Source organism: Amblyraja radiata, chromosome 40, assembly GCF_010909765.2.
Source record: "Amblyraja radiata isolate CabotCenter1 chromosome 40, sAmbRad1.1.pri, whole genome shotgun sequence".
NCBI lineage: Eukaryota > Metazoa > Chordata > Chondrichthyes > Rajiformes > Rajidae > Amblyraja > Amblyraja radiata.
The window spans coordinates 15,980,877-16,004,131 of NC_045995.1; the positions used below are offsets into that span (position 1 = coordinate 15,980,877).

General features: G+C 43.1%; 1 long non-coding RNA gene across 1 annotated transcript; it reads left to right on the forward strand.

The window, feature by feature from the left end:
- The first annotated feature begins 960 nt into the window (after positions 1-960).
- LOC116967613 lies at positions 961-16,187 on the forward strand. Its single transcript, XR_004410275.1, has 6 exons — positions 961-971; positions 11,136-11,243; positions 11,964-12,041; positions 14,412-14,468; positions 15,924-15,967; positions 16,096-16,187. It is a non-coding gene; the product is annotated as an uncharacterized LOC116967613 (long non-coding RNA).
- Positions 16,188-23,255: the final 7,068 nt, after the last annotated feature.

The following is a 23,255-nucleotide window of genomic DNA, read 5'->3' on the forward strand; positions in this document are numbered from 1 at the left end:
TTAAATACATGTAATTTTCTGTTATTTATATTTGGTTACAGTAATGTGTATATTTTTTGCCTTTGTGTCTAAAGGTTTTTCACCTGATAAAGACCAAAACTGATAAAGACCAAAACTGATAAAGACCAAAACTGCTAAAGACCAAAACTGATAAAGACCAAAACTGGTAAAGACTAAAACTGCCAAAAACTGCTAAAGACTAATCTGCCAAAATAAAAGAAGGAGAAAATAAAAGGTGGAAAAGAAGTGTTTGGTCTGAGTGAATCCAGTTCATCATTTCGGGGTAGATAAATCAAATCCCTTTCAAGCGGGGAATCTGCAAAAACATTAGGAGACTTGACAATGATTCTGAAAAGCCTTTCCCTTCCATACTCTTTCCTCTCTTTGATCTTTTTGCAGTTGACTGCCTTTCTGTACTTGTTGCAAGAGATTGTCGCGGCATCCAGCATCCTCGGAGAATGTAGAATTAAAGGCAGAGGCAATGCCAGTTTTAAAGATGGTTATTTGCCTCAAGATTGGATTATTGTATCTCCAGAACCTCCCCAGAGGCTCTGGGAGACACAAAGTTCAAGAGGGAACACAAAAAGCCTAATTAGGAAGAATATTAAGAGTAAGATTTTCAATTAAAATACTGTAATTGATGGAACCTTGCCTTTAAATTGGTTCTTGGATGAAACCCTGATGGCTCTCACATTGTCTCTTTAAATTTACTCTCCTTTTCACACTTGCATTAAAACACACAGCCACCGCCATTCACAGTGATACTGCCCGGCAGTCTCATAATTACAGTCAACACAGCCACCTTGACAGCCACACAAAATGATGTAAATAAAAATTGTTTTCCTTGTTTAAGAAGTTCAATTTAGAATTATTTGAAATTGTGGGGGTTGGTACAAAATACTGCTGACCCACAAATGTGTTGCTATGAGACATTCACATTTAAAAAATCCATGTCTCAAAAAAGCAAGAAGGTGCCCATGTTATTTGACCAACTTATCAGATGAATTTAAATATGTAGGTATGTATGCATTAGTTTTGCTCCTAATTCCCTTTTCCAAATCATTAATATATATGGTAAACAGTTGCAGCCCCAACACCAAGCCTTGCGGCAAAAAAATCCAGAAGATTAGTCAAACATGATTTCCCTTTCATAAATCCATGTTGACTTGGACTAATTATTTTACTGCTATCCAAATGCCCCATTATTACATCTTTAATAATTGACTCCAGCATCTTTCACACCACCAAAGTCGGGCTAACTGGTATGTAATTCCCCGTTTTCTCTCACGCTCCTTTCTTGAAAAGTGGGATAGCATTAGCTATCCTCCAATCCACAGGAACTGATCGTAAATCTATTGATCGTTGGAAAATGATCATATGTATAAATATATATGTATGTGTATATATGCATGTATGTGTATATATGCATGTATATGTGTGTATATATGTATGTATATGTTTATATATGTGTGTATGTATGCATATAAATGTATCCATATGTATGTGTGCATATGTATGTGTATATGTATGTGTGTATATATGTATGTGTATATATATGTATGTGTATAAATATATATATATATATATGCATATATTTATTATTACTATATAATTATATATATAATTGCCTTTATGGTTTATGTATATCATCTTACAAGACAAATGAATTAATAGTGATTATTTAAATCAAAGTTGCTTCTGATCCATGAGAATAAACTTTATTATCTCTAACTTGCCTCTCACACACAGACACACATTCATATAAATATATAAAATATATATACGTTAAATTTAATTTTGTGCAGTGTGTGTTAAAGCAATACAAGGGAAACTACACAATACAATGCAAGGGAAACTACGCAAAGGACGGGGCTGTTCCCGCTACAAGATACTCGAGGATCTTTGCTTTGGATCAAAGATTATAGAGGTGCTCTATAATCTTTGCTTTGGATCACAGCGGGTGGCATACCGGAAGTCGCGTGTCGCATTATGAAATGGCGGCCGTGACGTTCCGTCACGTACTACACGTCAGTCCATTGGATTTCAGAGGAGTGGTCTATCTTGCTCCTCTATGATCTTTGCTATAACTATATAGCTATACTACACTACACTACCCTACACTATATATTTACACTACACTACATATTTACACTACACTACACTGTACTATATATTTACACACTACATTGTCTACACACTACACTACAACTACATATTTACAACTACATGATATCTAGACCACACTACACTATAACTACACTAGACTACACTACACTACACTGTACTATAACTACACTACACACTACACTATATTCACACTATAACGATATATTTACAACTACACGATATCTACACAACAACTACAACTACAACTATATATTTACAACTACACGATATCTATACTACACTACACTATAACTAGACTACACTACACTACACTACACGATATCTATACTACACTACACTATAACTACACTCCACTACACTAGTTACATTGCTACATATTGACCACACTGTACTGTAGATTATGTGGTCATTGACCTCACTACACTGTGTGTGTTGTCTACACTAGACTGCACTGTATTGACCACACACACAGTGTACTACACTACACTACACTGTACTACATTGACTACACTAGACTACACATTGACTACACTAGACTACACTACACTACACTAGACCACACTACACTACATTGACTACACTAGACTAAACTACACTATAACTACAACGACAACTATATATTTACAACTACACTACGCTACACTACACTAGACTAGACTAAACTACACTATAACTACAACGACAACTATATATTTACTACACGATATCGAGACAACATTATTTACCTCAACTCTGTCCGTCCGCAAGGAACCGCCGCTTCTTCTCAGCCGCCATTTTGATGCGGTCGATGGGGCGGGCGGAAGAACGGCCATCCTGGTGAGGTCGTCAGCCGGCGGCCATCTTGGTGAGGTCGTCAGCCGGCGGCCATCTTGGTGAGGTCGTCGGCCGGCGGCCATCTTGGTGAGGTCGTCAGCCGGCGGCCATCTTGGTGAGGGGGTTGTTTTCAAGAAGGAACTGCAGATGTTGAAAAATGGAAGGTTGTTTCAGCCCCGAGACGCTCCACAGAAGCTGCTGCTGCTGCACCTGCACCGTGTAAATCAAAGATCCTATAGCGGAGCTCTGCTATAGGATCTTTGGTCTAAATATGGGGTTGACGGCGGCCATCTTGGTGAGGGCAGGTGAGGTCGGCGGCCATTTTGGTGAGGTCTGCGGCCATCTTGGTGAGGGCATGTGAGCTCGGCGGCCATCTTGGCGAGGGCAGGTGAGGTCGGCGGCCATCTTGGTGAGGGCAGGTGAGGTCGGCGCGCGGTTGGCGGTTGGCGGTTGGCGGTTGGCGGTTGGCGGTTGGCGGTTGGCGGTTGGCGGTTGGCGGTTGGCGGTTGGAGCTTTGAGCGGGAACAAGATGGAACCCGGACCCTGATGATGGAGATGGCGGTGGCGGCTGTAACTGTGGGATAAACATAGAAACATAGACAATAGGTGCAGGAGTAGAGGCCATTCGGCCCTTCGAGCCTGCACCGTTCGCCATTCAATATGATCATGGCTGATCATCCAACTCAGTATCCTGTACCTGCCTTCTCTCCATACCCCCTGATCCCTTTAGCCACAAGGGCCACATCTAACTCCCTCTTAAATATAGCCAATGAACTGGCCTCAACGACCTTCTGTGGCAGAGAGTTCCACAGATTCACCACTCTCTGTGTGTGAAAAAAAATGTTTTCCTCATCTCGGTCCTAAAAGATTTCCCCCTTATCCTTAAGCTGTGGCCCCTAGTTCTGGACTTCCCCAACATCGGGAATAATCTTCCTGCATCTAGCCTGTCCAACCCCTTAAGAATTTTGTACGTTTCTATAAGATCCCCCCTCAATCTTCTAAATTCTAGCGTGTCAGACATGCTTGCTTGGGGTGTTGCTGTTGATTGCAAAGAAGATGATTACAGAGTCATGGAGAAATGTAAAGTCACCAAATGTTCAACAGTGGAGGGAAAGATTGAAAAGTGTATATATGATTGAAAGTATAACAGCTAAACTCCAGTTAAGGACGGATGCTTTCAACATTATGTGGACATTGGTATTACTACAACTGCCAAGACTGATTAAGGACACAATTTCTCCATAGCCCCAGTGGAGGGGAGGAGTTCGATTGGTATTGTGAGATACAAATTCAATCACAAACTCTTCAGAGACAAAATCAAAGAAACAAGTTTTCCTTTATTACATTTCTGCGCAGAAAAGGGTGTCCCTCCTCTATCATCCTCTAGAGACACACAAAAATGGAGGTTGTATCTGTCTTTTATACCTTTCTTCACTATGGTCACCACCTCATGTCTCCCCATCGAGCTTCGTCCAATCATAACATAAAGCCCACATTCCCACGAGAACGTCCAGAAACGTCTCGGAACAACTCCTGACGTCAAAGGCTTCTGCTGGAGTATTTATCTGTTACTTCTTTATCTAGAAGTTCACTCTGTCCTGTATATTGTTACTTTCTTCGACCAGCAGTCTGGCTTCTGCTGACACCTTATTTCTTTCTAAGTTATAATTTTCAGAGTTCTAGTATTAATCAACCATCCCTATTAACCCTTCTCTCACAATCCACCATTTTTCTTTTTGCTACGCAACTCTTGATTTATACTATATCTTCCTTTTCTAGTGCTAGCAGCAGATTCTTCGCCTCCCTATCCTCCTCTCGCTAGTCATACTGTGTTCTGAAGGCCATCATGACGGTGCTGTTCTTTGTCAGGGCTGTCTCTATAAATCGCTGAGCCAGACCCCGTGCGCAGGGAATTATACAACATCCGAATAGGCACAAAGTCAATGGTTCCTTCCCTTCACGCACAGTCCATGGGCTGATATTGTCCGGTGGGGCCTCCACAGGACCCTTAAATCGGCTTGCGTGTGTCCACCCTTTTTCTTTTTGTTCGTACTGCTGTCTCGGTGATTAATTACACAAGGTAGGGTCCAGTCCACCTAGGTTACAGCTTTTCTTCCTTCCATGATTTTACAAGATCCCAGTTCTCTGCTTTCACAGAATGGAGTGGCAAGTCGAGATCGGGACTCTGTGCCAGCAGCCCCTTGGTTTTTAATTCTGTAATAGAACGAGATACTGCCAGTAAAAAGTTCCTTAAGAAAACATCACTACCCTCTATGGTGGGTATTCCTTCTCTCTTTCCCCAAATATCTAACTCGTTCAACCTTGCTCTTATAAATATGCCTAACAAAATTATACACCATACTCCACAATTGACCTCACCAATACCTTGTACAATTTAACATTACAACCCAACTTCTATAAACAATGCTCTGATTTCAACTTCATTCCTCAATTCACAATCTTTTACCATGTACGTCTAATTTGAATTGTCCTGCCAAGATGTATCACACTTATCAACATTAAATCCATCTGTCATGTTTCAACCCACTCTTCCAAATGACCTAAATCTCTCTGTACACTTTTAAAATCTACTTCATTATTCACAACACCACCTATCTTAGTATCATCTACATACTTCTTAATCTATCTTACCACACCAACATCCATTTTATTGATTCACATGACAAACAACAGTGGACCCAGCACACATCCCCGAGGTACCCCTCTAGTCATTGACCTCCAACCTGACAAACATCCATCCACCATTACTCTCCCTCATTTCCCATACAGCCACTTTTTAATCCATCTTGCTATTCCTTACTAACCTCTTCTTAACCAACCTTATTTCCTTATTGAACCTTGTCAAAGGCCTTACTGAAGTTCACCACTTTAACCTCATCAATTTCCCTAATAACCTCTTTTTTTAAAGTAAAAAAATCAAGATTAGTCAAATATCACAATCACAAATCCATGCTAATTCTTCCTAATCCTACCCTATTTATCCAAATCCCTATAATATTGCCTTTAGTATCCTTTCCATTATTTCCCACCACTGATGTCAAACAACGTTCTTGTTAAAACTCTACTCTTCTTTGTCCTCTTGTTCACTTACCTCAGGGCTATTATCTATTCATACCTGCAGGACAGCCCTCATGTAATTATTGAAATTGTACTAGGTATCTCAACCTTCTAAACGAACATCGGTCGGTGATTTAGAAAACTCATACATACACCTTGTCTTCAGGTTTAAAGGGTCCTTCCTCCTGGTCCATCTCCGACAGCTTTTACTTTACCTGTTCATAAATAGACTTGTATATCATTATTAACTGTTTCATATACTTTTTTTTATTATTCGATCTGTAACTGTTCCAAACTCGGTCCCCTGCAGGGACTTCTCTATTGTGCCACCCACGGCTGGTTAGTTTGCATGCAACATTTCTTCAGTGCCAATGGAAGAGCATTACACAAATGTTCCATTTATTCTTTTCATCAAATGAAAACAATCCGTTGTCAAAGCTGATTTCTGTAGGTTTACCAAACCTCTTAATTACCTTATTTATCATAAACGACACTCTAGTGTTTATACCTAAATTGATTCAGACTTACCCTGGACATCTCTTCCAGATGCTGTTTCAGCTGCTTTGTCTGCATTTTAATTTAACTTCTTTGACATGTACTTTTTCCGTTTCACCATACAATTTCAACATATTTTCCGACCTAGTCTGAACTATATCCTGCCTTTCCCAAGGTTATCATCTGCTGTCTTATATTCTGAAGTATTTCTCTCTCTCTCTCTCTCTCTTTACTTGTGGAACAAACCAACAAATTGTCCACATCAGCAAATACTTTCTAAGGGTATAACCATATAACCATTACTGCACGGAAACAGGCCATCTCGATCCTTCTAGTCCGTACCGAACACGTATTCTCCCCTAGTCCCATATACCTGCGCTCAGACCATAACCCTCCATTCCTTTCCCGTCCATATAACTATCCAATTTATTTTTAAATGATAAAATCGAACCTGCCTCCACCACCTTCACTGGAAGCTCATACCACACAGCTACCACTCTCTGAGTAAACAAGTTCCCCCTCAACTTTCAACTCTGCCTTTCCCATCTAATTTAAAAAACCTACCTCATCCTAGCCTTTCTTGACATCCTTCCTTAAATCCCTTCCTCTCTCTTGGGGACCCCAGTCCTGTTAGGGCTTATCATCTCCAGATTAATTTCACTCCTGATAGGACTTTTCGAGGAAAAGTTCCCCAAGACATGTATTATTGGCATGTAATTCTCTGGCCCCGCTTGGTTCCGTCATAGGGCTCACTTGTGTCAGTTCATCACTTATTTCAGTCTTTTCAACCAGGGGCTTTGTTCATTGACATTGACCGCAGAGACCAACTGTTTACTGATTCTGCTTGACTTTAAGAAGAATGGCTTCCACCACAATAGTTCATAATATAATGTTCATCAACTGGTTGCCTTCTATTTCTTGCTCATTTTCAACTCTCCACCTTTTCATTCCCCTTTGTTCCTTGGGGTTCACCTTAAGTGGGTAACATTTGCTGAGGGGCCTGCATACCCTCGTTCATGACGGCATCCAACCAGAAGATGGCGCTGTGGCCGGTAGTCAGGCTGCAGTGACGGCATCCAACCAGAAGATGGCGCTGTAGCCGGTAGTCAGGCTGCAGTAACAGCAGCTGACCTAACGTTGGCGCTGTTGCCGGTAAGTTTGTGAACGGCGGCCATGTTTGTAGTCTATTGTCGGTCATTGTAACAATTTACATAGTGGTTCCCACTACTTCACCAATGGTGCCTTCAAATCTTCCATGGCCAACAATCGTCCCACGTTCTCCTCCTCCAAAGCCCTAATCCATTTTTTTTTTTTTTTAATTTTAATTTTAGCCCTCAGTTCATGGGTGCTCCAAGGGATAATCTGTCGTCTCTTACTTCTGTTTCTCTGTCTGTCTCTCTCTCTTTCTGTCTGTGTCTGTGTCTGTCTCTCTCTCTCTCTTTCTCGACGCTGAATAGATTCAGGACTACATGGCCCCTGCTTGGCCAGCCTTCACAAATGGGGCAGCAGCCCAACCCCACGGTGTGCTTGTGGCACTCCCGTACAACACATCATTGAAGCATGCCTTCAACAAAGACTCAAAGGAGGACTTGTCACCCTTCACACAGCAGATCAAGAGGCAACTGCTTGGCTAAAGGATTTTGCATTCGCTAAATAAATAAAATCTCTCTCTCTCTGTCTGGCTGTCTCTGTGTCTGTATCTCTCTCTCTCTCTCTGTATCTGGCTCTCTCTGTGTCTCTGTGTCTGTCTCTCTCTCTCTCTCTCTCTCTGTCTGTGTTTCTCAACTTGTATGTCTACCATAAAACAACATAAAAGCTGGTCATGTTTCATCAATTAACTTATTTCCAGTTAACTTTACTGACAAGAAATCTAAAAGAACATCAAGAAACGATTTTTACAACTTCTCTTTTTCAGGTTACCAGGATACAAAGAGTTAATTTTTGCAGCTTGTTCACAATCCCCCACGGCCCAAACACAGTGGGAATTCCCACCTCCGCCACGGGGGCGTCTGTGTTCAATTTTACAACTTGCTCATTTTAACCATTTGTTCCAAACCGGTTTTCAAACAAATCACTTTGTTTCATTCTTACTTCAAATAGATTAATCAATTTATATTTTCTCCCTGCCTGCACTGTTGTCCCCGGCCTTTGCCGTCTTCTATCACATCCCCCTTTCGCGGCCTCTGCCGTCTTCTTATCTGCTACTTTCGGGAGTAACTCCCTTATCATCCTGTCTCAGGAATTTTCCTGTCTCTCAGGAATTGATCTAACTGTTCTCGTCAGACCTAATGAATCTTCAAGGAGGCAAACTCCCTTCCCCCTCAGGGTCCTCTCCTAGGTACCTCCCTCGGGTCTAATTTCTACCGAACGTCTTATCTTCCCCTTCTGCCCTTTGACTCCCCGTCTTGTTGGCCGGGTGATTTTCGTCCACCCCGGCCCCTGTCTTCTCTTTCCCTTGGGTATTTTGGCCCCCTCCGGCTCTGCATTTTCCGTGGACATCTCCTGCCCATATGCAGCTCTGCATTTTCCCCAACTGACTATACCTTATCATTGTTGGCTTCTCCAACCCCTGGGTATTTCCTGCCCTCCAGGGTCCAACATTTGCCCCAATTGGGCAGAATGCGGGGATTTGGCCCACAGCCTTTTCCCTCCCTTTTTCTTAACACTGTGTTTATCATCCCTGCCTTGCCCGTATAGACCCCTGAATCTTTCAGGGCGTTAACCACAAGGTCTTATATTCTTAATACCGTGTTCATCATACCTGCCTTGCCTGTACAAGGTCTTATATTCTTAATACCGTGTTCATCATTCTCAATCGCCCAGGAAGTACTTAATAGTCATTTTCCTACCTGGGTTCCATGCACTGGAATTGCTCAATTGATTTTTCGCGATTTCCAACCACTCCCACGCTATCACTTGTTTCTCGTGTCTCTCTGCGTGGTCCTGGATACTACTGCTCAAACAGCTGGCGGCAAGCAAGGAGTCTGAGACTGCTGAAATCAGCAGGGTGCACCTTCCCTTCGTCCGTCTACTCCCGTCAGCTGGCTGGAGTAATTGATCCCGGAACCGAGCCCCCATCTGTGAGATACAAATTCAATCACAAACTCTTCAGAGACAAAATCAAAGAAACAAGTTTTCCTTTATTACATTTCTGCGCAGAAAAGGGTGTCCCTCCTCTATCATCCTCTAGAGACACACAAAAATGGAGGTTGTATCTGTCTTTTATACCTTTCTTCACTATGGTCACCACCTCATGTCTCCCCATCGAGCTTCGTCCAATCATAACATAAAGCCCACATTCCCACGAGAACGTCCAGAAACGTCTCGGAACATCTCCTGACGTCAAAGGCTTCTGCTGGAGTATTTATCTGTTACTTCTTTATCTAGAAGTTCACTCTGTCCTGTATATTGTTACTTTCTTCGACCAGCAGTCTGGCTTCTGCTGACACCTTATTTCTTTCTAAGTTATAATTTTCAGAGTTCTAGTATTAATCAACCATCCCTATTAACCCTTCTCTCACAGTATTGTATACGTGTATTTGGAACCATATGTACATACATGTGTGTGACTGTGTATAAGTACATACATAGTGGCCATCAATGACAAAATATGTTATTCTAGTGGCATACAAGTGAAGGTTTAACATAACAGGTGACTATATATTAAGTTGGATTAAATATGATGAGCTTGCGTGGGTGCCTGTGAATGTGATGTTTCTGTGACAGAACTCTAGGATGATCTGATGTGATGCTGACAGCTGCTGTGTGATTTGTATATCTTGTTTGTATGTGTACTTTGTCTTGTTAATAAATGTTGAGTGTTGGCTCGAGGGGTTGAATGGCCAACTCCTGCACCTATTGTCTATTTTCTATTGTCAAAGATCCTTTCTTTGAATCTTTCAACATAAAACATGAACTCACTTCTTTCCCTCTTCACAGATACTGCTCAAACGGCTGAGTATTTCTAACATTTACAGTTCATGTGCTCCTGGTTAGAGAGGATTGAAGCACAAGGGCAATGTCCACTCTGTTGTCAGCAGTGCTCATTCAACCATTGTTCCAGGCTTAGATTATGATAGAAATTTGTCCACTGTACAGTAGGAAGTATCACAGCTGAATCAGCTACTTTATCAGCCAACCATCAGCTCCCATCTCCTGCCTGAGAAATGTCAGCTGATTGTAACCAAGAAATAGAAACGTGTGAATGTTTACAGTCTCTAACTGATGACTACTGAGGCAAGTTGTGGCTCTCTGATCTTTCTGAGCAAGGTCAATTAATCTGGAAAAAAAGACACAATATGCTGGAGTAACTCAACGGGTCAGGCGGAATCTCTGGAGAACATGGATAGGTGAGGTTTTGGGTTGGGACCCTACTTCAGACTAAAGGGCTGTGACCCGAAATGTCACCTGCCTAACCTGCTGAGTTTCTCCAACACCTTGTGTCTTTTATTGATAAACTATCATCTACAGTACCGTGTGTCTCAGTTAATCTGGATCACAAGTTAAACTCAAGACTTCTGATCTAAATTAGTCAGTGTGGTTAATGCCTGGTCTTTGGGGGAGCTTTTGAATGATGCGCATTTATTCTACAAATGTGAACTCTGTGTTTATTATTTTGACAGAGAATTACGATTTGATATTCATCATTGTTGTAATTATCGGAGGCCTGGCTCTTCTCCTCGTCATTGTACTGGCAGTGGTGTGGTGTCAAAGAAGGCACAAGCCTACAGGTAAAGTACATGAAGACATCCTTAATGCAGCACAGATTCCCCCAAATTATCAATGACAGTGTTATCTTTGTTACAAGGAGCAAAGAACAATATATTTTGGATAGAAAAGCATCTGTTTGTGCTTATGTTGTTGAGAAATTGATTTTAGACTTGTTGTCAATTGAAGCATTATTTATGCAATGTGCATTGTCCTGTATACCTGCGTTGCCATGAGGAGTCTGCTGTATGATGCTGTTCAGGTGGTGATCTGCAATGATCTGACCATGTGGTGATTGTGTCACCATCCCCTGTGTAAACCATTATTAAATAAACATGCCAGAAGTTGAAGTATAGCTAGTGTAGTTATGTAGAAAATATGGTCTCCAATTTGTCCTCAATATGTTCCTATTTACTGAGGGATAAATATGGGCCAGGAAACCAGGAGACCAAGGTATGTATCTCCACTGCACTTTGGTGGTTCAAACTTCAAGTGAAAACTTTGCCTTGTGTACCATCCTAACGTGGTCATAATTTAGGGAACACTGTGTTTCCATGGACTCTGATTTTATACACATGGTCTTATCCCACAATTAAATGTCTCTGACATACATCTGAAGCCATGTTCCTGGTCATTCTGGTGGATTTCATTATTAATGGGGTACAGTTTAAACATTGGATTGTTGCTTCTTTAAAATCAAACCAAATTAAAGTCTTCATCAGAAAATAATACTTATTTTCCAGAAATCAGTGTGACCCCAGTACCTGAGATGAGCCATGTTACTGAATATATGTCTGTGAGTAGGAACGCAAAGCAAGAAGGTAAATAGATGACTCTGTCAATGAATCTCTAGTTGTACAGGTGTTGTATTTGATGAGGCAACCTGTTTCACATTTCACAGTTTTGTAACAAGAATGTGAGGAAGGGAACCTCAAACACACAAACTAATTGATCAATTCAACAGTCTCTCTTCTGTCAATTCACCCCTCAGCCCCAATCATCCGCATCCAACTGCAGGTCTTACTCTGCATTGGTCAATTGACTAACTTTCACTGGACTATCATGGCCAACCCATCAATGTTAAGACATCACCATGAACAACATATTCACACTCCTAATTTATAGTTGATCCTGATTAACAGCTTGGTTAGTGGCTCAAAGTCACCATCCCTTTCACAAAATATCATCTAGCATGAAATGCCTCCAATTCACTTTGCCACTAGTTCAGGTTTTATTTTAAAGTGAAAATAACAAGAACATTTCAGAATGGTTTGAGCATCATTAATAGATGGTGGACAGGTGATGTTTCAGATCGAGACCCTTCTTTTGAGTCTGAAGTAGGGTCACGACCTGAAACATCACCTATACATGTCCTCCAGAGATGCTGCCTGACCTGCAGAAGTACTCCAGCACTTTGTGTCCCTTTGTGTATTAACCGGCATCTGCAGTTCTTTGTTTCCACCTCAGACAGAATCAGAATCAGGTTTTATTTGCCAAGTATGTTTTGCAACATACAATGAATTTCACTGGCCAGGTCAGACACAATTAAAAAGGAACAGACACAAAAACACATTTCAACATGAACATCCACCACAGTGACTCCTACACATTCCTCACTGTGATGGAAGGAGAAATAAAGTTCAAGTCCTTCACTAGTGTTCTTCCACGGTCATGGGCCTCGAGCCCCCGTTGACGGGACGATCTTGACTCCCGTAGCCAGTTGCGTTCAGGCCCTCCACGTCGAGGCGTTCAGCTCCCGCATCGGGGGGGGGGGATGTCAGCTCCCCACGCCGGGCGTTTACACCTCGCGTCGGGTCTGGTTGAACCTTCCGCGGCGTTGGAGCTCCCGAATAGCCTCTCCCGAGACTGCGAGCCATTGATGGAAAGTCCGCAGGCCGCGGTGGGAGTGATCCCAGGCAAGGGATCCGCTCCGGTGTTAAGTCCGCGCCCCACAGTCCGAGGCGGCTTTTCAACTCCATCGATGGTAGGCCGCAGAGCCTAACCCAGGAGAATGTGACCTGAAAAATGATCACCTCTCCGGGAAGGTAAGAATCTGCATACAAAAGTTTCCCCCCTCTCCCCACATAAAACAAACTGAAGTACATTAAAACAAACTTTAGACAAACGCTAAAATAACAAAAAGATGAAAAAACGAACAGACTGCCGGCAGGGCTGGCCATCTGGAGTACCTCTGCAGTGCTGGTCAAATGGTGGACAGTATTGTTTTTGCCAGAATTTAGATCACATTTATGATGAACAACAGAGTAATCTTTCTTGAAATATCTGAAGGAACATTTCAATAAATCAGACATTGCTCATGTTTTAATGAGAAAAATATAAATTCCTTACCTTGTTCCACAGTATGGATCAATTGTGTTCCACTGTGATCCACTGTAAAGGCATCGATTGTATTCATATATTGTCTTTCTGCTGATGCAACAAAAGCTTTTCCCTGAACCTGGGCACACATGACAATAAACTAAACTGAACCTCAGCTGATCATATCTCCCCATATTCCTTGATCTTAGTCCACATGTGACAAGGTCTCTAATTTGTGTTTTGGAGTTTTTTTCCACTAACAAGTGGTCTTTGTAATTTATGCTTCATTTATGTGTTGTGTTGCCTTAGTCCAAATGCCTCTGATGCTGCTGCTGCAGGCAACATTGTCATTGTACCTGTATCTGTATCTCGCCATTGTTGTGTATCTGTCAATGAATTCAACAACTCCTCAAATGTACTGAATGATTTGGCTCCAGTCAAATCTGTGGTGGAGAATGTAACAGATTCTTTGTTCTCCTCATCTTAATCCTTATTGTCTCTTGTCTTAAACCTTTACCCCTGGTCATGGTCTCCCCCCAACAGGGAACATCTTCCTCCATCCAGACTGGTCTACCTGTTGGAATTGTCTATGTTTCCATGAGAATCATTGTCATTCTTCTAAACTCCACGAGCCAAATTAACTCAAATTCTCTTTGTAATTTCCACCGTCCCAGGAAGAAGTCAAAACAAGGATGTTAGGAGATGTGACTTTTCATGGAGGGTTTTTTCAAACTGCTGGAGGTTCTCTGTGGGTCGAGCAGCATCTATGGAGGGAAAACAATGATCAGCGTTTCATATCGTGATCCTACATTGACTTAAATCATCATTTTTCAAATACAAATAAATTCTTTGTTTCCAACTTATTTCCGCAGATACAGAGGAAGGTATTCACTATGGATCCATCTCCTTCCAGCCTAAAGCAACTGGTGGTAAAATGGCTTTATTTAAATATGTTTTAATCTTTTATCACAGTGAGGATTATTGGCACTGAGTAGTCTGAAACCCTGCTGTCTTTGCCCACCTTACAACAGCATCAGGCATTCCTGGGATAAAGTCCTTCACTCGGCCCATCGACATGAAGTGGGACAGTCAGCTGAGGCTCAGTTAGGAGCCCAACCTTCTCCGAGTGTGTTCTGGTCCCCTCAACTACAGGGAGTGTGTTCTGGTCCCCTAACCTACAGGGAGTGTGTTCTGATCCCCTAAACTACAGGGAGTGTGTTCTGGTCCCCTAAACTACAGGGAGTGTGTTCTGGTCCTCTAACCTACTCTGTGGGCTCTGGTCCCCTAGCCTACTCTGAATGGGTACAATAGCCACTCCAGAGATCCAACCAGTGACATCCAGGCTGCTGTTACAACACTGTTGTGCATTGGCGTTGGTGATGGGGAGTGAAACCAAGACACCATTTATGTCCATCTGAAGAACATTCTTCTGCACAACTCCTGACTGAGCTCGAAGTGATCAGCACAATCTTCCTTGAATTACAATATTTTTTTGATATTGATTAGTAGGACTGGATGTTACAATCCCTAAGGTTCTTCACCACAACTGACACCCGATATTCTTGGGGGTGACCACTAGGTGAATTTGCTACCAACCAGACACATCTTCAGTTGTGTACCTCAACATCACTGGGTGTTTCGGCCTTTTATCACAAGACACCCACCCTCAGTCGAGGCAGGCCCACCGCAGGGTGATCAGCCCTGGGTGTGTGTCTTATGGTTAGCCTCTAGATGGTCAGTCACGTGGCAGCCCAGACAGCAACTTTTCTCTTCAGCCACAGCCAGTGACTGCTCCATTCTGCTTTTTCCTTCCATCTTCCTCTCTACCGCTGACTGTGGTTGGTTGAGCTCTGGACTCATGTCCGTTGGTGGGACAGTACTTGGTTGAGCTTCGCCTGGGTTGCTGATACCCTGTGGCCTGTGGTGGTTAACCTGCCACTGGGCGTCACTCGACTGGTTTGGCCTTCCTCTTAGAAGGTCATGGTTAATGCGAGGCCCCACACCAAGCTCTCCAAGGCACTTTTCCCTGCCCTGGTGGATCTTGAGACCCTTCTCTGATGTTATCTTTTCCCAGCCACAGATGCAGCTTAGTAGCTTATGGCCTGCCAGGGCTGCTGCTCTGTCAATTGCTGTGCTAGTTCTCTTATTCATAGTCGATTCCTTCTGTAGCAATATAAGGGTGTCTTGTTCATGGTGACCATTCCTGCAGCTCACTGTAAATGCAGAGGTATGACAGATGGGTTTTCTGTAATCCAATGTCTTGTTGATCTGTCAGGAAGAGCAAAATGTAGTAAGCTTTAGACGTTTATATTCCATTTGTCGTTTCCTTTGTCAACATCATCCACCAATGTCATTTTTAATTGTGATATTTGCATTTATTGCAGGCAACAGCGATAATACACTGTCCTCCAATCAAGCATCAGGCACTGTATGTATATTGATTCATGTTCTTGAAATCACAGATCGTACAAGTATGAATTAAAGCTGTAATCTGTTTACTGATCTAAACAGCGACAACAGCAACAGACGTACAATTGGTATATTTTTCTCTTTCAGAACCTTGTTTCTTCAAAGGAAGATGAGTCTGTCATCTATGCTGAAACAGCAAAAAAATAAACATGAAGAGAGTGGAAAGTAAAGGCTTGGACTTTGACAAGCGCAACATTGCAATTTTTGGAATTGAATTGTTTACTTCATCTATATTACTAAAACTAAGATCTTGACCACTTTCTGACTTTCTGTATCGTGTTTTCTGAAAGAACGCCGCCACTTACGGCCGTGATTTTTGGCCACCTCGCTCAGGGTCCCCCTCCGCTGAGCTGGACCGGAGGCTTTTTCCCATCGATGAAAAATCAGAGTTGTTAATGTTTTAGTATTGATTGTGAGTGTGTGTGTGTGTGTGTGTGTGAGTGTGTGAGTGTGTGAGTGTGTGAGTGTGTGAGTGTGTGAGTGTGTGTGTGTTTGTGTTTGCAGAAAATGTATTGGTTGTAAAGTGTTTGCAAATTTGGAGACTTTAAACGTTTGAATCATTCGGTTTCCACACTATGTTTACCACTTTCTGAGGTTACTTGGCATTTTATTATTGGTTGTGTGTGTGTGTCAGTGTGTGAGTGACTGTGTGTGTGAGTGACTGTGTGTGTGAGTGACTGTGTGTGTGAGTGACTGTGTGTATGTTTGACTGTGTGTGTGTGAGTGTGTGACTGTGTGTGAGTGAGTCTGAGTGAGTGAGTGAGTGAGTCTGAGTGAGTTAGTCTGTGTGAGTCTGTGTGTGTGTAAGTCTGTGTTTGAGTGAGTCTGTGTGTTTGTGCGTGAGAGTGCGTGCGTGTCTAAGAGTGCGTGCGTGTCTGAGAGTGCGTGCGTGTCTGAGAGTGCGTGCGTGTCTGAGAGTGTGTGCGTGTCTGAGAGTGCGTGCGTGTGTGCATGAGTTAGAGTGTGTGCGTGAGTGAGAGTTCGTGCGTGAGTGAGAGTGCGTGCGTGACTGAGAGTGTGTGTGTCTGAGAGCGTGTGTGTGTATAAGAGGGTTGCATGCAAGGTCACCGGGTCAAAGGGCATGACGCATGAAGCCGCTCAATCCATCTGGAGGCATACTTTCCTACTGGTTAAAAACTGCCAAAATGGCGAATTTCTGCGCTGTAAATAATTGTGGAAGTCGGGGTAACCGTGAGAGAAATCTATCCTTCTTCAGAATTCCAAAAGTGAAGCGAAATGAAGGTAAAGAGAAGCGAGAGCTGAAGGAACAACAACAGCTAAAGTGCTTGGTGAACATTGGCCGTGCAGATATCGAGATTGCAAATATTGGGAATTATCGGCTTTGCTCACTGCATTTCATCAACAGCGAGGCATTATTTGTGTTTTTTCTTGATTCCTTTGGTATCTAAAAAGTTTCAGAAGTGATAAATCTGTCTGTAAAATTTTTAAATCGCCCATGGTTCTGAAGTGGGTTTGTACATGCAAAAGGTAAATGCTTCTGAAGCTAAATGTATCGTTAAAAAAATCTCCAGACTTATGAGTGATGTGTAGAAAAGTTTTCTATCATTATGCTATTGAGATGTATATTTTGGCAAATAATAAAATGGCCTGACAGCTTAAACACCCACTGTCTTTCAATAGGATATTGTCAATTTGCTGAGGGTGATTATGTCCAATTAACAGCTAACAATGATGCCATTCCTTGGCTTGCGTCTGAGTAAAATGTAATTCAAAACCCACGGCCTACCATCAGACTGGAGCGGAGTTTCCTGTCGGGACCGGCCGGGACTACAGCTTCGGCGGCGGCACAGCGCTGGGACACCTTCATGGAGCGGACGATGCATTACCGGGTCGCCGTGCGGTAAGCTCTGTAGTGCTGTGGCCGCCGACTCCAACATCCCAGGAGCCCTGGAGCCGTTACAGAGGGAGGAGCGACCTTCGTGTGGTGAGTTAAAAAACCCATCGCGGGGCTTGTCTCAACAGAGGCCCGGGAGCCGTTACAGAGGGAGAAGCGACCAAAATCTGCAACGTTCCTTTCGCAGATCACACATCAAATTAAGGGGGCTGGTGGAAGCCTCTGATTGGTCGAACGGACTAGAGGAAGCAGCCGTTACAGGACTGGAGGAAGCAGCTGATTGGCTTGTATCCCGGGTAAGGCTTTATTGTATTCGGATAAGGGGGAGAATGAGGCCCAGGGCAGTTTACTGTTCTTGATGTCAGATGTGGGAGGTCATGGAGTCTGAGTGCCCTCCAGACGTCCACATCTGCGCCAGGTGCGTCGAGATGGGGCTCCTAAGGGACCGTGTTAGGAACCTGGAACAGCAACTCGATGACCTCTGTCTGCTCAGGGAGAATGAGGAGGTCATAGATAGGAGTTACAGGGAGGTGGTCACTCCAAGACCACGGGAGACAGAAAACTGGGTCACAGTTAGGAAGGGCAACGGGCAGAGGCAGGGACTGGTGAGTACCCCGGTGGCTGTACACCTTGAAAATAAGTACTCATGTTTGAGTAAAGGTGGGGGAGACAGCCTACCTGGGGGCAGCGACAGCTGCCGGGCCTCTGGCATAACGACCGGTCTTGTTGCTCAGAAGGGTAAGGAAAAGAAGAGGAGGGCAATTGTAATAGGGGACTCTATAGTCAGGGGGTCGGATAGGCGATTCGGTGGATGCAGACAGGAGACCCGGATGGTAGTTTGCCTCCCTGGTGCCAGGGTCAGGGATGTGTCTGAACGTATCCAAGAAATCCTGAAATGGGAGGAAGAGGAGCCTGAGGTTGTGGTACATATAGGTACCAACGACATAGGTAAAAAAAGAGAAGAGGTCCTGAAAGAAGAATTTAGGGAGTTAGGTAGAGAGTTAAGGAGAAGGACTGCAAAGGTAACAATCTCAGGATTACTGCCTGTGCCACGCGACAGTGAGAGTAGGAATGGAGCGAGGTGGAGGATAAATGAGTGGATGAGGGACTGGTGCAGTGGGTATGGATTCAAGTTTCTGGATCATTGGGACCTCTTTTGGGGAAGGTGCGACCTGTACAGAAAGGACGGGTTGCACTTGAACTCGAGGGGGACCAATATCCTGGCGGGGAGATTTGCAAAGGCTACTGGGGAGACTTTAAACTAGTATGGTTGGGGGATTCCGGGATTTCGTTGCTTCAGGTGTGATAGAATTGGAGGGGCAAGAGGTGGAGGTGTTGCATTGCTTATCAGGGAAGATATTACAGCAGTGCTTTGGCAGGATAGATTAGAGGGCTCGTCTAGGGAGGCTATTTGGGTGCAACTGAGAAATTGGAAAGGGGTAGCAACACTTATAGGGGTGTATTATAGACCGCCAAATGGGGAGCGAGTATTGGAAGAGCAAATATGTAAGGAGATTGCAGATATTAGTAGTAAGCACAAGGTAGTGATTGTGGGAGATTTCAATTTTCCACACATAGACTGGGAAACACATTCTGTAAATGGGCTGGTTGGGTTGGAGTTTGTAAAATGTGTGCAGGATAGGTTTTTTGCAGCAATACATAGAAGTACCTACTAGAGAAGGGGCGGTGCTGGACATCCTGTTAGGAAATGAGACGGGTCAGGTGGCAGAGGTATGCGTTGGGGAACAGTTCGGGACCAGTGATCACAATACCATTAGTTTCAATATAATTATGGAGAGGGTCAGAACCGGACCTAGGGTTGAGATTTTTGATTGGAGAAAGGCTAACTTTGAGGAGATGCGAAAGGATTTAAAAGGCGTAAATTGGGACATTTTGTTTTATGGGAAAGATGTGGAAGAGAAATGGAGTACATTTAAAGGTGATATTTTAAGAGTACAGAATCTTTATGTCCCTGTTCGGTTGAAAGGAAATAGTAAAAATTGGAAAGAGCCATGGTTTTCAAGGGAAATTGGACATTTGGTTCGGAAAAAGAGAGAGATCTACAACAGCATGGAATAAATGAGGTGCTTGAGGAGTATAAAGAATGTAAAAATAATCTTAAGAAATAAATTAGAAAAGCTAAAAGAAGATATGAGGTTGCTTTGGCAATTAAGGTGAAAGTAAATCCAAAGGGTTTCTACAGCTATATTAATAGCAAAAGGATAACGAGGGATAAAATTGGTCCATTAGAGAGTCAGAGTGGACAGCTATCTGCAGAGCCAAAAGAGATGGGGGAGATATTGAACAATTTATTTTCTTCGCTATTCACCAAGGAGAAGGATATTGAATTATGTGAGGTAAGGGAAACAAGTAGAGTAGCTATGGAAACTATGAGATTCAAAGAAGAGGAAGTACTGACACTTTTGAGAAATATAAAAGTGGATAAGTCTCCAGGTCCGGGCAGGATATCCCCTAGGACATTGAGGGAAGTTAGTGTAGAAATAGCAGGGGCTATGACAGAAATATTTCAAATGTCATTAGAAACGGGAATAGTACCGGAGGATTGGCGTACTGCGCATGTTGTTCCATTGTTTAAAAAGGGTTCTAAGAGTAAACCTAGCAATTATAGACCTGTTAGTTTGACGTCAGTGGTGGGCAAATTAATGGAAAGGATACTTGGAGATAATATATATAAACATCTGGATAAACAGGGTCTGATTAGGAACATGGATTTGTGCCTGGAAGGTCATGTTTGACTAATCTTCTTGAATTTTTTGAAGAGGTTACTCGGGAAATTGATGAGGGTAAAGCAGTTGATGTTGTATATATGGACTTCAGTAAGGCCTTTGACAAGGTTCCTCATGGAAGGTTGGTTAAGAAGGTTCAATGGTTGGGTATTAATGGTGGAGTAGCAAGATGGATTCAACAGTGGCTGAATGGGAGATGCCAGAGAGTAATGGTGGCTGGTTGTTTGTCAGGTTGGAGGCCAGTGACTAGTGGGGTGCCACAGGGATCTGTGTTGGGTCCACTGTTGTTTGTCATGTACATCAATGATCTGGATGATGGTGTGGTAAATTGGATTAGTAAGTATGCAGATGATACTAAGATAGGTGGGGTTGTGGATAATGAAGTAGATTTTCAAAGTCTACAGAGAGATTTATGCCAGTTGGAAGAGTGGACTGAAAGATGGCAGATGGAGTTTAATGCTGATAAGTGTGAGGTGCTACATCTTGGCAGGACAAATCAAAATAGGACGTACATGGTAAATGGTAGGGAATTGAAGAATGCAGGTGAACAGAGGGATCTGGGAATAACTGTGCACAGTTCACTGAAAGTGGAATCTCATGTAGATAGGGTGGTAAAGAAAGCTTTTGGTGTGCTGGCCTTTATAAATCAGAGCATTGAGTATAGAAGTTGGGATGTAATGTTAAAATTGTACGCGCCATTGGTGAGGCCAATTCTGGAGTATGGGGTACAATTTTGGTCGCCTAATTATAGGAAGGATATCAACAAAATAGTGAGAGTACGGAGGAGATTTACTAGAATGTTGCCTGGCTTTCAGCAATTATGTTACAGAGAAAGGTTGAACAAGTTAGGGCTTTATTCTTTGGAGCGCAGAAGGTTAAGGGGGGACTTGATAGAGGTCTTTAAAATGATGAGAGGGATAGACAGAGTTGACGTGGATAAGCTTTTCCCACTGAGAGTAGGGAAGATTCAAAAAAGGGGACATGACTTGAGAATTAAGGGACAGAAGTTTACGGGTAACATGAGGGGGAACTTCTTTACTCGGAGAGTGGTGGCTGTGTGGAATGAGCTTCCAGTGAAGGTGGTGGAGGCAGGTTCGTTTTTATCATTTAAAAATAAATTGGATAGTTATATGGACGGGAAAGGAATGGAGGGTTATGGTCTGAGCGCAGGTATATGGGACTAGGGGAGAATACGTGTTCGGCACGGACTAGAAGGGTCGAGATAGCCTGTTTCTGTGCTGTAATTGTTATATGGTTATATGGTGATATCTCCGGAAATGGGCTATGAAAGGTTTGATTGATTCATGAGTCAGATACAGTGGGAAAGAACCTGTTCTCAAGTCTCAACATCTAAGTTTTTAAGTCCTGTTTCGTCTCCCAGTAAGTATAAGAGAAAAAAGGGAAATAGCCAGGATAGTAGACATCCATGACAATATTTCCAGCATTCCCGATGGCATCCTCCGTGAAGTTGGATTGAATGGAAAGAAGTGACGAGCCTGTGATAGACTGGATTTTCACTGTGGGAAAAAGTCAAGAACCTTCAGGGATAGGTTAATGTCTTAACCTTACTCCCTTTGTTAAGACATTAACCTATCCCTGATTTTCTTCCTCCTGCTCTTTGTCTAATTAGCCAAATTGAGGTCAATGTTAAACACTCTTCCTCGCAGCAAATCAAAAAACACAGATAATTTGATTATTATTTATTAATATTCTTGGATCAGACATTTGCAAATCAAATAAAGCAAAACATTTGGTTGGTATTTGAAAAATGGTGCTGTACTTAACAATTATTTTGCAATAGAAATGAACAATTTGTAATATAGTACTGATGATGTGTCCTGTGCCCAACTGTCCTAAAGGTTACCCAGGCCAAGATATACGTATCCACTCCCCCTCCCCCCCCCCCCCCCCGCCCCCCCCCCCCACATATGTTGAGCATCTACCACTCTCAACAATCAACGAATGTCGTGAAATGCTCCCCACCTATTGGCACAAGGGACTTCTTAACATCTTGTCCTGTGTATTTGATTATGATAATCTGGACTCGTCCAGTGACTGCTGTGAAAGGACAGCTGACAACATGGGAAAGTCCACGTGACAGCTTGGAGAGACAGCTGACAGGAGGGAACAGACCCCACTGGGGCCGTCATGGGCTAGCTACCCATGATAGCAGTCCCCAACGCTGTTTCAGTTAGTTGGAGACACCCGCTAAATGCTACTAAAAGTAAATTAAAGAGAATACCCCTAGAGCCTGCGAGAGCGGGGGCGGAAGATGGCTCACCGATTGATAACACGGTTACAGACCCAGGAACGGAAACGACTACGGACAAGGAGAGCATGGCACATGAGACATCCACAACAGCTGCGGGACACAAACTTCAGGTGTGCATTTGTGGTTGGGAGAAAATTACATCAGTGAAGGGCTTGAAGATCCACCAAGGGAAGAAAAAGTGCTTGAGAGAGCAGAGACATGGGCCTCGCATTGACCAGTACTTCTTACGAAGCAACCAGTCAAATCAGTCGAGTGAAGCACAGCGACAGGACTCAAACCAAAGTTCGCAGAGCATCAGCACCCATGTCACGGAAGAGGGTGATACAAGCACAGAAATGCCGGTGGAGGAGCCCACGCAACAACGACAAAGACC